Source organism: Rhipicephalus sanguineus, chromosome 1 (assembly GCF_013339695.2).
Source record: "Rhipicephalus sanguineus isolate Rsan-2018 chromosome 1, BIME_Rsan_1.4, whole genome shotgun sequence".
Taxonomy (NCBI): domain Eukaryota; kingdom Metazoa; phylum Arthropoda; class Arachnida; order Ixodida; family Ixodidae; genus Rhipicephalus; species Rhipicephalus sanguineus.
In genome coordinates this window covers 82,551,389-82,566,287 of record NC_051176.1, presented here as the reverse complement: position 1 = coordinate 82,566,287, position 14,899 = coordinate 82,551,389, and positions in this window count along the sequence as shown.

Below are 14,899 nucleotides of genomic sequence, written 5' to 3'. Positions count from 1 at the left end.
GAAGTTTTTACTGTACATTGTAGTCAGGTACATCATATAAGTGCTCACGGAGTCGTAAATGTTTCGTTGAAAATACACGGCTGTCTGGCTTTGATAGATTGAGCTGGCTTGAAAGAAAGGGACACAGTATTAAAGGTTTATTCCTGTGACTGGTGTGCGCGTGTGTGTGTGCATTAATACTTGAGCGACTTTTAGATTTTAGCCAGCTGATTATGCAGGAAATATATAACAATACACCTTGTTTTAGCTGCTACAATTTTTCATGTAGCACAATGTATTCCTCCTGGCAAATACTCGCCGTCAGGGGCGTAGCCACGTTAGGGCACACCGGGCCCGTGCCCCCCCCCCCCGAAATTTTTTTCTGCCATAGCATACAGAGCAGAAAATGACACTCGACCACATCTGCCTGCTCGTTCCCACTACAGATCAAGGTGGTGCCCCCCCCCCCCCCCGAAAAAAATTTCTGCCTACGCCCCTGCTCGCCGTGTCCAGATTTAAAACTGTCTGCAACAAGCCGTGGTAGCCTAGCGTGTTCAAGGGGTTTCCTTGCTGGTTTAGGAATAGTATGTGTGAATACCTGCCACAGAAGCGAAAATCCGAATTGGAATGTGGAGGATAGTGGGATGGTGTAATCACCAGGCTGAGCATGGCTCAGAATGTTGGCGTTTGACAAAGTTAGCTAATGAAATGTGATTTACGATGTTAGGAACGAATTATTGGTAGCGAAATGGTAGGTGGCCATTTATTTTTGAACTTTAGAACTAGCGCTAATTGTGTAGGTGTTCAGAAAGCAGGGCATTTTAGAGACGTGCAGGGGTTTACACGCCTTCCTGTTCTAACTAAGTAACCTAACAAGTGCAACATACGACTGCTATTCTGAGGTGTACATAACCGGCGCCATGCAGTATCGTGAGAAATGACCGCATGCCCATACGGTTTCAATGAAGGAGACGGAAACGGGCAGCGGTTGGAATTGAGCACAGGGGTTGTGGGTTCTGCAGCGGCGCGAGGTCGCCGCTATACGTTTTCTGAGCGGCGGAGCGTGTGGGCAGTGGGCCACCGATGCCTTTTGATATCGGTGTAACTCAACGCGATCCAAACTGAATTTCACTTCGCGCCGCAAGATGTGTGTGTGTGAGCTGCTCTTTGATATACCGCGCCCGCGCTATGTAAGCACGCTAGACGCGTCAGTTTTCAGCTGTAGATGAGTTTACATATCAGTGCATGCGCTAAAAACTGCAGCGCTGAAAATATTCACGTCATTTCTGGACGACACAGAATGACACAGACAAATTAAGAATAGGGAACGAAACGCCAATATGCCTGCACGCTCGGTAATCGTGGTTCAACGCAATCAACCAAGGGGCAGATGCGAAGAAATTAACTGCAGGAAATACGCATCTGTCACGCCGAAACTGAAACCGAAACAAGTTCATCGGGGGCTGCTGTAATAAAACGATAGAACGCCAAAGCCAGGCGGGCAAACCAAATAACACCAAACGAAAGGCCGTCTCTTCAAGAACCTGCGACTGCGAACATGGCACCGTTGACAGACGAGAGCCAGGCGCACCGTGGAGCGCGAACCCAGACAGGAGAGAGTGCGCTCCCTTCTCCCCATGAAAAGAAGTTGGTTGGGTGGGGCAGTCTGGACACTGAACTTGAGAAAAGAAGACGTGTGTTGTTTTGTACGAGTGCGTGTAATACAGTTTTTTCCATTATATCCTTACTCACGTGTAAACCTCAATTATTTCGAGCTAGTAAGTCAGTTAAAATAGATAACATAATGGTGCCGAAACCCGGGAAGAAAGTATACTAAAGTAGAGAGGTCCTAAAGGTCGCGGGTAGGGACAAAGACAAAGAGGATGGAAAAGCTGAAAGTGAAGCGACGCTCCCGACGACGACAGAACACCGTCATCATCAACGAGGCAACATCGGCGCTTGAAAGCACTAGTGTTGAACAGCTCAGTGCCATTCTGCAACGGCTGGAGGTTAACAACGCCGATCTTCGAAAGATCAACGAAGAAATGGAAACCTGCCTGCCAGAGGACGCCTTCGAGGAGGAGTACGAAGAAAACATCCAGTACGACGACAGGGCCAACCAAGCCATCGGCCTCCTCAAAGCAAAGATAGCGTCGGTGCAGGCGGGTGCCATCACCGCCAGCAGCGTAGCAACACCTCATCCGCCGCCCTCCCAGACTCACCATCATGGCGTCAAGCTACCAAAGCTGCGGCTGGAACCGTTCAACGGTGAGCTTTCCGCATGGCAAGCCTTCTGGGAATGTTACCGTAAAGCAGTTCACGAGAACGAAGGGCTCTCGAAGACCGAAAAGTTCCAGTACCTAAGGTCACTGCTCACGGGACCAGCCATGACAGCGATAAGCGGGCTGCAGGCGACGGAAACTTGCTATGAAGATGCCATCGAAATTTTGCAGAGACGATTCGGCGACAAAGAACGAATTCAACAAGAGCATATCGCAAAATTGAGAGCACTTCCTAGCGTTGCTTCACGGGAGGACGCCCGCGGGCTACGGCGCTTGTACGATCACATGCAAGCCCACATTCGTGGACTAAAGGGATTAGGCATAAATGCGTCATCTTATTCGGCAATGTTAAGCGACGTGATCCTCTCGGAGCTACCCAAAGAAATGGTTGTGGATTTCCACAAAGAACTACGCCGAGCCAACAGCGCAACAAAGTCGGCGAGTCAGTCGCCACACGATTCAGAAGCATCTTCAGCGTCAGGAGTAGACAATAGGCTAACCGACATTTTAGAATTTCTCCTCGTCGAGACAGAAAGCAGAGAAAGATGCGCCGAAAGCGTCCGTGCCACGAAAGAGAGCAAAGCCGAACGGAGCGGGGGAAAAAGTAAACAGAACCATACACCAAGCGCCGCGGTGCTTCACACGCAGCCAGAGCAGGCGAGGAGGTGTTTCTTCTGCGAGTAGACGAAACACGAGACACAGTCCTGTTCGGCTCCCCTCCCGCCGGAAGAAAAGACCAACAAATTGGCACGAGCCGGGCGCTGCTTTCGTTGTACGTCGTGGGGGCACCAGTCAAAAGAATGCAGAAGAAAAGTAAAGTGCATATACTGCGGCAAACGCCATGTATCTTCCTTGTGCAACCCCGACTGGAAGAAAGCAAAGAATGATCGTCCGCAAGAAGCTGTGAAAGAAGTTACCAGAACTAACGTTCATGCGGCCGCTGAAAAAGAAACGAACAAAGAAGTCGCTCTGCAGACTTTCCGCACTTGGGCCGTCGGTGGTAACAAATGCGGATACATCCGTGGTGTATTAGACGGCGGAAGTCAAAAGACATTTATTAGAGAAGACGTCTCTAAAACGCTCAACCTGCGTGTTTTGGGACACAAGGAATTCCACCTCCACACTTTCGGATTGACAGCTGCGAAAACGGAAACATTCCGAATCGTTGAACTGCGCATGCGTAGTCAATACAGCGACAGCGAAATAACCATTGAGGCCGTAGAAGTTCCATTCATATGCAAAGACGTTGCACCAGTTCCGGTTGACCATGCTTTTGTGCAGGAAATTGAGTGTAATGGAGGACTTATCGCTGACAAGCTCATTTATCCAGGAATGCCAGCGGTTCCAGGAATTGCACTGTTGATTGGAGCGGATCATTTGTGGAACTTACTGTCAGGGCAAGTCCGCCGCTGTGCAGACAACAACGGTTTAGCAGCTATCCATACAAAGTTTGGTTGGACTTTCCAGGGTCCGTTCAGTCTCAACAGCTCTCTGACCATGGCGACAAATGTCTGCATTTTAAAGATTGGTCTGGAAAGCGACACCAAAGATCAAACTATACTGCAAAAGTTTTGGGAACTGGATGCCATTGGAGTCACCAATGAAGAGAGCGTGAAGCAAGAAAGCATCAACCACGCTCTCAGCAGCGTGGAAAGAAAAGGTGAGCGCTATGAAGTGTCACTTCCGTGGAAAGAAACTTCTAGTGACCTGGCAGATAACCGAGAGATGGCTATGAAACGGCTGAAAAGTCTTACAAAGAGGTTGTGCCGCAGCAAAGAACTTGTGGAAGAATACGACACGGCCATCAGAAGCTACATGAACGAAGGGCATGCAGAAAGAGTAAAAAATGAAGTAGCATCCCAGCATGTATATTACATGCCTCACCAGCCTGTCATCCGCACTCAGTCAAAGACAACGAAACTTCGCGTAGTGTTCGACGCTTCTCATGCACCAGAACAATCGTCACTAAATGAACATTTGGATAAAGGGCCGAAGCTCATTAGCGACATGGTCCGCATTCTGCTACGTTTCCGCCTACACCCGGTTGCTCTCGTGGCAGATATCGAGAAAGCCTTCCTTCAAATCAGCGTGCGACCTGAGGACAGGGATGCTCTAAGATTCCTTTGGTACAGCGAAGCACCCCACAACCCTGACGCCCTTCCAGACATAGAGGAGTGGAGAATGCAAAGAGTGCCATTCGGCACTACGGCGAGCCCATACCTGTTAAACGCCGTTCTTCTTCACCACTTGGAAATCCAGGGCGACGGTCTTCAGAAAACGGTGAGCATACTCAAAGACTCTTTCTACGTCGACGACTTAGTTACAGGAGCAGCTACTGAGGACGAAGCCTTGAAGATAGCTGCAGAAGCGAACAAAATAATGACCGATGCTGGAATGTGCCTAAGAAAGTGGTCATCCAATTCCGAAAAAGTTAGGATGACATTGGGCGAACAAAGCAGCGCTCCGGATGAACCGCATAAAGTACTGGGGCTTTTGTGGACACCTACTAAAGATAAAATGTCCATATCGGCCGCGGCCGTATTGATCACATCATGCGCAGGAGTCAGTACAAAACGCGCGGTGCTGCAGGCATCAGCGAGGATCTTTGACCCTTTGGGACTGGTAGCGCCCTTTGTGATACGAGCCAAAGTGTTCTTTCAGCGCCTTTGGGAGAGAGGAGTTGGCTGGGATGAACAACTGCCGGATGATTTAGAGGCAGAGTGGAGAAGCTGGTGCTCAGATCTGACTAACTTGAAACAGCTCTCTTTTCCCCGTTGCATACTGACAGACTACGAGGTTAACCGTCAGCTGCACATATTTTGCGATGCAAGCCCAAAAGCTTACGGCGCCTGTGCGTACCTACGGACGCAAGATGACCGCGAAGTGGTGCACACAAACCTCATCTTCGCGAAGTCCCGAGTGGCCCCGTTGAAAGCGATGTCTCTGCCCCGGTTGGAGTTGATGGCTGCCCTGATTGGAGTACGAATGGCTAATTATCTTCATAGTGTCCTTGATCAAACAACTGCAGTGTATTTTTGGTCAGATTCCACGATCACCCTCTGTTGGGTAAGGGGCACAGCCAAGCAATGGAAGCCATTTTTTGAAAATAGGGTGACTGAGATACAGAGTTTAAGCAGCCCAGAAAGTTGGAGGCATTGCCCAGGCACCGATAACCCCGCTGACTGCCTGACACGAGGGATGCCTGCAGAGTCCCTAAAGGAGAACACACTGTGGTGGAAAGGCCCAAGTTGGCTGCAACAGAAATCTCAATTCTGGCCACCAAAAGAATTTGATAATGCGTATCACAGCCATGAAGCGGACAACGAAAAGAGGAAGAACGCAGTTCAGCTGCTTACAGGAATAACTGAAATGACCCCTTTGCTACAAGCAGAAAAGTTTAGCAGTTACACACGTCTGATAAGAGTAACTGCGTGGGTCATGAGGTTTGTAAGAAACTGCCGACATCACAATGGGAGTAACCCAGCATATCTCACAGCGGACGAGATTCAAGAGGCCAGCAACCACTGGATTCGACATGCGCAACGTAAATACTACGAGCAAGAGATTGGAACAGTTTCTCGGGGAGAGAGCCTGACGGTGAACTCACCAATAGCACAGTTTCAGCCTTTCCTTGACGCACAGGGATTGTTGCGCGTGAAAGGTCGTCTTCAATTTTCAAAGGCATCCGAAGACGTCAAGCATCCAATCCTTCTTCCGAAAGATCATGTCGTAACCAGACTTATAGTAGTTGCAGCTCATCTTCGAACTCTTCACGGAGGCGCTCTCAGCACTATGTCTGAACTGCGCGAATGTTACTGGATTTCGTGTTGTCGGCAGCTAGTGAAGCAAGTGATATCACGATGCTCTCTGTGTGCCAAGCACCGACTCAAACCGGCCACAGCGCCTACAGCTCCCCTTCCAGGTGACAGAGTGAACCGTAGCGAACCTTTTCAAGTTGTGGGCATCGACTTCGCCGGCCCTCTTTTCACCAAAAGTAAAACGTCAAGCGCAAAGAGTTACATCGCCTTGTTCACCTGCGCAACAACGAGAGCAGTGCACTTAGAGTTAATTTCCAGCCTTGCAACTGAATGTTTTCTGCTGGCCCTTCGACGCTTCGTAGCTCGCAGGGGTCTACCGCAGACTATTTACAGCGATAACGCTTTGACCTTTAAGAAGGCATCGAGGGAAGTGCAAAGCCTCTGGAAAATTCTTCGCAGTTGTGACATTCAAGACTACTGCGGCTCTCAACGCATCACGTGGAAATTCATAATAGAAAAGGCAGCTTGGTGGGGAGGCTGGTGGGAGCGAATGGTGAAGTCAGTGAAGGTTTCCCTGCGAAAAGTTCTCGGACGTCAAAGCCTGTCATTTGAAGAGCTCACTACAGTCTTGGCGGATGTGGAGGCAGCGATAAACTCGCGCCCACTCACCTATGTCCTAGAGGAGCCAGGCGAGGCGTCAGTGCTTACACCATCCCATCTGTTGACAGGAAAGAGACTGATAGCTTTACCCGCCTCTAAGTTAAGCGCTGTTCCCACTTCTACAGCAGCTGACATTAACCGACGCTGGAGGTACCGACGATCACTTGTCAACGCCTTTTGGAACCGATGGCAAAGGGAATACCTGCTACAGTTGCGCTCCGCGCACCTAATATCGTCAAGACAGGACAATTCCCTTACGGTAGACGACATTGTGATTGTCCATGAAGACCATGCAAAGCCACATATGTGGAAAACAGGAAGAGTCGTCGAAGTTTTCAAAGGCCGTGACGGAGCAGTGCGTTCTTGTGCTGTAAAGTTGTCCACTGGAATCACTCTGCGACGTCCGGTACAACTGCCCTACCCTTTGGAGACAGAAGTAAAATGATCAAAGCTCATTTTGGGGGGGAGGATGTAATAAAACGATAGAACACCAAAGCCAGACGGGCAAACCAAATAACACCAAACGAAAGGCCGTCTCTTCAAGAACCTGCGACTACGAACATGGCACCGTTGACAGACGAGAGCCAGGCGCACCGTGGAGCGCGAACCCAGACAGGAGAGAGTGCGCTCCCTTCTCCCCATGAAAAGAAGTTGGTTGGGAGGGGCAGTCTGGACACTGAACTTGAGAAAAGAAGACGTGTGTTGTTTTGTACGAGTGCGTGTAATACAGTTTTTTCCATTATATCCTTACTCACGTGTAAACCTCAATTATTTCGAACTAGTAAGTCAGTTAATATAGATAACAGCTGCTTTGGCGCAGCAAAACAGAGCAGTTAGCTCCGCCCCCCATAGCTTTCATTCATTGCCACAGAATGTTGTCCCCGAGTATACAGTCCACGAACCGAGTCCTGTGTCTTATATTGCAAGCAGAAGCGTTCTGCCGTGCTTGACTACTGAGTCTGCAAACTGAATTCATATTACATGGGGCGGAGAAAACGACCTACACATTAGCACGTGATGCCACCCTTTTTATGTTATGCGAGATTTTGTGTAAGCACGGCAGAACAGCTATCTTTTTTTGAGCGACATCAGTGTCGGAACGACGACCTCGATGAGCGTGACGGCATTTCTTTATCAAGCCCTCGGCTACTGACACTTGTACGTAAAAAGGGTAGCCTGCAGGGCAATGATGGGTAGCTCGAGATGCATTGCAGACCTTGTGGGTGCATCCCATTTTTTTCGAACAGTAAGGTGTTAGTGTCCAACCGTGACGAATTAACCAGGTTAATAATAGAAGCCACCAAAACCGCAAAGTTGGGTAGCGATTGTGTAAGCACGCTGTCCCTATCCGTTTCAAATAAAGAACTGTATTTTTTGAACGTGCTTTACTTTGTAAATTTGCTTCGCATATCCTGTAAAAAGAAACAGTACGATAGGAAAAATGCACTTACTTCTCTGCGCATGACTGCGTGCAGCGTGTAAGCATCGCCACTCTATATATTCGTGCTTCGGTAGCAATAAACCTTTTAGTTGAAAGTTAGCGCTCGTGTTGTGTCCTCCCTTCTCGTCATTGTGGTGCATTGCGTTTAATATCGCTCGATGTCCTACCAACAAGGTTGAATTTCTCCCTTGTACCGTAAAGTGACGGATACAAAATCGCGGGAAAAAGGTTGTGATGTAACAATCCGTAATCATGTAACAATGCGTAATCACAATAACTGCAATAATTTTGTTTTCGCGATTTAATTTTCCAGAGGCCGTCATACAATTCATATCTTCAACCCAATATACTGGTAGCTCTCTTTCATGCGCGGCAGCGTTCTCTAAACAGTTTTAAGAGCGGAGCTTTTTAAGCTCGAGGTTGCGCCGGCCGTCGTTTGAAAAAACCTGGCCAAGCTGGAGAGGGCGAAGCTAAGGAGAGGCAGAGACACGCGCCTAGCACAGCAAGTGCGGGGGCAGAGCTTAAACTATGCCGTAACCGTAAGCGTGACAGCGGCGGAGCTACAGTGAACCAGATACTTCTAGTTCACTGTAGGGCGAGTAGTGGTGTGCGCCGTGTCAGTTTCGACCGGTGGCGGCGTGGGGGTCGTTCCGAGTTGACTGCGGCGGCGTCGTCTACGCGACGCCGGGTGTATTATTGGCGCTGGCGCAGGGCGACTTTTCGTCGGTGGCACCGGTGGCGTGGAAAGCGAAACCAAAAATTCTAAAAGCTGTTTCACTGCATGCTTCTTTGCTAAACAAGCTGCAATTCAGCGTTTTAAGGGCGGAGCTAAGATTTTCGTTGCGCCACGTAGCGTTTAAGAAAACTATCATAATCATGAATGGCTATGAAATCTCGTGTCACCTGCAACGCGTCGTTGGAAGGAAAGTGAGGAGAGAAAGAAGGACAAGGGGATAGGGTAAACACAGCAAAGCCGTGCATACTGTACAAAAAAGAAGACAGGGGAAGACAACGGAGATCTAGAAGAGGCAGAAGACGAATCATCATCATGCCATCATGTTCTAATCGTATGAATAAACGGTTCGAAGCGTTGCGGCTCTTCGGTTTGTTCGCTTAATACATGGTGCCGTGACCATCCTTCCCTCATCGACAACATTGGGACGGCATAGCCCCAGCTGAAGGAAAACAAGGCAGCAGACGTGCAGCCGGGAGCGGCAGCCGTGGAGCCGAGAGCAACCGCCCAAGGAAGAGGTTATCATTGAAACTTGAATGTAAGCCTGCATCTTGCTCAACATGAATCGAAATGACGTTTCACAGAAGAGGAAAACTTTGAGGATGCAGATAACGAATCTCACCACAGAGGCGGAAAGAAAAATGAATGACGGAGAAGGATTAGATTCTCTAAGCATAAGCTTTAGCCAACTCAAGGGCATAACTGATGCGTGAAGACACGAGAGTACAACAGTGAACAACGTTTATTGGGAGCGAGGCTTTTTTTCATCCTCTGCAGGGTATGCGCACGCAACGTGCGCAGTGGCAATGACATGTACCAATGACGATGCATCAGCCTTCTTTTCTCTTCAGGCTGGTAGCGATCCTGTTTGACATTTTGACCGCACAAAAAAGACGAGGACAGAGGGAGGTACGACGACACGCAAACAAACACCAAACAGCAACAGCAAGCACCAACTAGGCCAAACGCAAGTTCTCCTGGTAGCGATCCGGCATGCGTCGGTTTCTGGTGGACCTGCGCAACATAGTATCGCCAGAATAGAACACTTTATTACCATCAGATTGCGCGCCGCTGACTTCACTTCGAACTTGGTTGTCATGCGTATCTGATCGGCTGTCCGCGTCTGGCGCACCTGGGCTCTGGGGTCCTTCTCTTGAGGTCACTGGTGCCCTGGCTTCGCCAGCTTTCGTCTGCGGTGCCTCAACACCGGGCTCTTGCTTGACTTGTGCTTCACCGGCGGCGAGTCCCGCGCTGTCGGTTTTTCTTGCACTCAGCTGGCTGTAGTGCCGGCGATGATGTTCTCCGTCTGCGGCCTTGATGGCTACCGTGCGGTGGCCTTCGGGGGCCTGTACAACGCCAGCCTTCCGCTCGGCTCCTGTCCCGTAGTTTCCGTACCAAACAGTCTCCTGCTTGATGGATGGTTCCGGGGAGTTCAGTGTCTGCGTGAGAAAATGGGCGACATGACGCGATGGTATCCAACTTGCATCGAGGCTTCAAGCCAAGCAGCATGAAGGCTGGTGTTTTCCCACTAGGCAGGGGGAGTGCGACGATACTGCAAATGAATTCGGTCTAATCCGCCTTGCATTATGCCACTAGCGTTCTTGCGTATTCCGACTTTAATCGTTCACACTGTCCTCTCTCCTAGACCGTTGGACTGCGAAAGTGGCGCATTCCGTTTTCATTTATGAACGACTGAAACTGCACACTAGTAAACTATGGTCCATTATCGGAAACTACGGTTCGGGGCAAGCCAAACCTACTAAACAATCATTGTAAGGCTTCCATAGTCCGTCCCGCGCCGGCTATCTTCACTGGGCTCACCCCTATCCACTTCGTCTGAGGGTCAAACGCGCTGAGCAACATATGTCCGTCAACCAGGCCGGCCTAATCCACGTGCACCCTTGACCACATTACCTTAGTTTTCAGCCATGGCAAAGGCTCCTTGGCCGGTGGCATGCTGCTACACTGCCCACATACAGGGCAAGTGTTTACCACACGTTCAATGTCCCGGTCCAGCCCAGGATACCAAAAAAATTGAGCGCGCCAACTTCTTCATCGACGTTATCCCTTGATGCGTGTCGTGCAGCATGCCTAGTACGGCATTCCGTGCGGCGACTGGAGTTATCGCTCGGTGGCCCCAGTAGACAATGTTATTACTGCGCCCAAGTTCGTGTTTTTCGACAAAGAATGGACGTAAGTCTACATTTGACCTCGGTAGTTTCCTAAGCCAGCCGTGCGAATATAGACAGTGACTTGTTTGAGGGTGCCATCTGCTTTTGTCGCCCGGGCCAAATCACTAGACGACATCAGGGTGGTGTCGAGTTGATCAGCGAAAAGTACGTACTCATGGGCGTCGTTATTGAACTCCAATGTCCATCAATAACGCCGGAAGGCAGCTGAGTGCGTAAGCTACCGGAAAGGTTTTTTCCGCCTTGTACTCGATCTTCTACGTGTAGTCGCTGAAGAATAAAGACCAACGTTGTATCTGTGCAGCTTCCAGAACAGGTACGGGCTTGTCTGGGCTGAGCAGTCGCAGCAGTGGCTTGTGATCTGTAATTAGCGTGAACGTGTTACCCAGTGGGTACTCGCGAGATGTGGTCACCACTAAGACAACTGTCAGCGCTTCACGCTCAATTTGTGCGCAATTCTGCTCGGCGGCAGTCAGAGTGCGTGACCGAAATCCAACTGGCTTCGCCTGTATGTTGACCCATTGGTATAACACAGCCCCGATGCCGTAACAGTCTGTTTCTAACTCGACGGGCTTTTCCGGATCATAGTGCGTGATGAACCTGACACCTTTGACGAGGTGTTTTGTTGCTGCAAAAACGGCCTCTCGTCTTGCTCCCCACTGCCAACGGGCGTTTTCTTTAGCAGCTCATACAAGGGCGCGAGAATAGTGGACAAGTTGCAAGGAATGCATGGTAATACGTCACAAAGCCGATGAATGACCGCAGCTCCAACATACATGTCAGCCTTGGCATTTCTGATACTGCTTCAATGTTCTCCGTTTTTGGCAAAAGTCCGTCTGTGCATATGCTGTGCCCAACATAGTGAACTACTTTCTTTCGTATTTTGCATTTACATGGATGAAGCTTCACACCATAGTCCCGAAACCTCTGGAAGACTTCGGGCAACTTTTCACAGTTGTCTTGCTGCTCCGCCACTACCACATCGTCCAAGTAAACTTGAACGCCCGATATTCTTTGACGGGTGGCTTTCATGCGTCTCTGGAAAATTGCTGGGGTGGACCCCACACTGAAAGGGAGGCGGTTGAAGCAGAATAGTCCCTTTTGCGTGTTAACCACTAGAAGCGTCGTTGCGTAGTCATTTAGAGGTAACTGACTCTAAGCATCCTTTAGATCGATTGTAGAGAACAGCTCGCCTCCACTTAAGTTAGCGAAAATGTCTTGAATTTTGGGCAAAGGATATTTTTCCGTGTGGAAAGCAGCGTTGACTGTTACCTTGAAGTCATCGCAAAAACGTATGGACCCGCTTTTTTTTACTACCGGAACAATAGGCGTTGCCCAGTCAGCGCAAGCAACTGGTGTCAAGATTCCTGTCTGAACAAGACGATCTATTTATTGGCTAACGGCTTCTCTCATCGCGTAAGCCACGGCACGCGTGTTAAAGAAACGAGGTGCGACAACTTCGCGCAAGCGTTACTCAACAGGTGGCTCTCTGATTAACCCTAGCTCTCCCGAGAACAAGTCCTGAAAGTCGTCTAATAACTTCTGCAGCTGTAACGCGTCCTTAGCAGATGATGGCTTACCCGGGGCAGCCTTGATTCTCACGGCGAGAGCCTGCCTTCTGTGCTGTTCGAAGGCTTTGACGCCGTCCCGCCCACACTGCTCCGGTCCAGAGCATGCCAGCACCACCAAGGTAGCTGCCAGCGTGGTCACGCTGTACGTTACTGAGACGTTGGGTTGACCCTTGACGGGCGGTTGACCGAGGAAACAAGTCAGTTGCACGGTAGTCATCTGGAGCAGAGGCCAAAGTTGCCGGTTGTTGGTGTAGGTGGGCCATATTGATGATTGTTACGGGGGAACTTGCGTCGACTTGCATTCAGAGAACCACGCCATCCTATTCCATGGTGTGATAAATTGGCTGGACCATGTTCAATGACGCCGCTTGCAAGTTGAGCAGATATTGTTCGTAGTCGTCATTATCAGACCATTGTCCTTCACAGTGGAATACCTTGTTTTGCTGACAGTGGTGCTGCTGGAACACACGGGCTAGGTGTCCTTGCCTCTTACAAGTGAAGCTTTTAACATGACGGAGCTTGCATTTTCCCGCTGTATGACCGCTTTTGCCGCAGCATGTGCACGCCCCTTCGTGCCGCCAGTCTTCCCTGCTCGCCGTCTCTCGTAGTGACGGAAGCCCGGTTGGTTGGCCCTTGCACTTCGTCATCATACACTCTAAGGCAAAAGGGTTGTGGAAATAAGCAGACAGGTGTCGATGCTGTGAAACCACAAATTATGTATTTCGTCTGGAACAATTTACACAGACGCGAACAAGAACACGCGCGACCGTCTCGTGTTGGTTGCGTCATCGTCGTTGACGTTTCATGGTCGGATTCTTGTAGCACGCGCTAGTGCGCTACAGGGCGCCCTTCTAGCGAGGATGTCGCGGGTTTGTTGCAGGTGGCCAGAGCCCGACCGTTGAGCCGCAAAATGCACGCGGCGAGTTTGGCAGTCCAAAGTGGTCGTAAGATGCAACGTTGTCGAAGTGTCGGTGTCCAAGTACGCAGGCTTGAGACGGTCGAGGGAAACAGTATCTTCCCGGTCATTGATGAGCAGACGGAAGTGTTTAGGTTGAGGACCTTAAATGGGCCATCATACGGGGGCTGCGAAGGAGGTCGCACGGCATCGTGTCGCACTAAAACGTGCGTGCAGTGTTGGAGGTCGGGACTGACATACACACTACGAGATTTTCGTCATTGTGGAGGCGGAACCACGATACCCATAGCGTTGCGTAGGTGTTATGTATAGTCGGAAACGTCTGCAGATACCGTGGGCGGGTCACTGAAGAATTCACCAGGAACGCGAACAGTGGTGCCAAATGTCAGCTCGGCGGCGCTTATGGAGGAGTCGCTACGAAGAGACGCGCGGATGCCAAGCATAACGAAAGGAAGGCGTTCAATTCATGATGAAAGAAAAGTGGAAGCCATGAGTGACGCCTTCAGCTGGCGATGAAAACGTTCGATGATTCCGTTGGCGATGGGATGATACGAGGTAGTCTTGACGTGGTTGAGACCGAGGAGCCCTGATAGATTGGCGGACAATGTTGAGTCGAACTGGCGACTACGGTCAGTCGTAATGGTAGAAGGGACACCGTAACGGCTAATCCACAGAACGATGATCGGGCTCTCGACTACGCAGTATTGTTTTGAAGAGGCATTGCTTCAGGCCATCTTGTGAATCTGCCAATGCAGGTTAACAGGTAGCGATGGTTCCCGCATGGAGGAAGTGGAACAACAATGTCGCCGTGTAGGTGGCTGAAGCGAGCATCCGGAGAAGGGAACGTGGCAAGAGGAATGACAGTGTGAAGATGCACTTTAGACCGTTGGCACCTGAGGCAAGCAAGTGACCAACCGCGGACGTCTACGTTAGTTCTCAGCCAGACATAACGTGAAGTGATAAGTCGCTGTGTGGCGCGAATGCCAGGGTGAACCAAGGAGTGCAAGGCATCAGACTTCTCGACGGAACGGGAGAGGTACTTAGGGACGAGGACGTCCTGTCGACGTATCACAAACGAGGGGCACGTCAAAGTCAGGCACCAAGACGTCAGCCAAGACAAGAGATGTGCCCCCGTTTCGTAGCACCTGGAGCTCCTCGTCATTCTTCTGGGCGGCAGCCATGGCTGTGGAGTCGATGCTCGTTCGGCCGTGTGCTGTTGCATGGATAGCAGCGCGAGAAAGCGCATCGTCAATGGCGTTGGCTTTTCCACTGACGTGGCCCATGTCGCTCGTGTATTCCGAGATGAAGGCGAGCTTTCTGATTTCGCGGGGTGCGTAACAAGTGCTGTGGACGCTAAAGCAGACATCAGC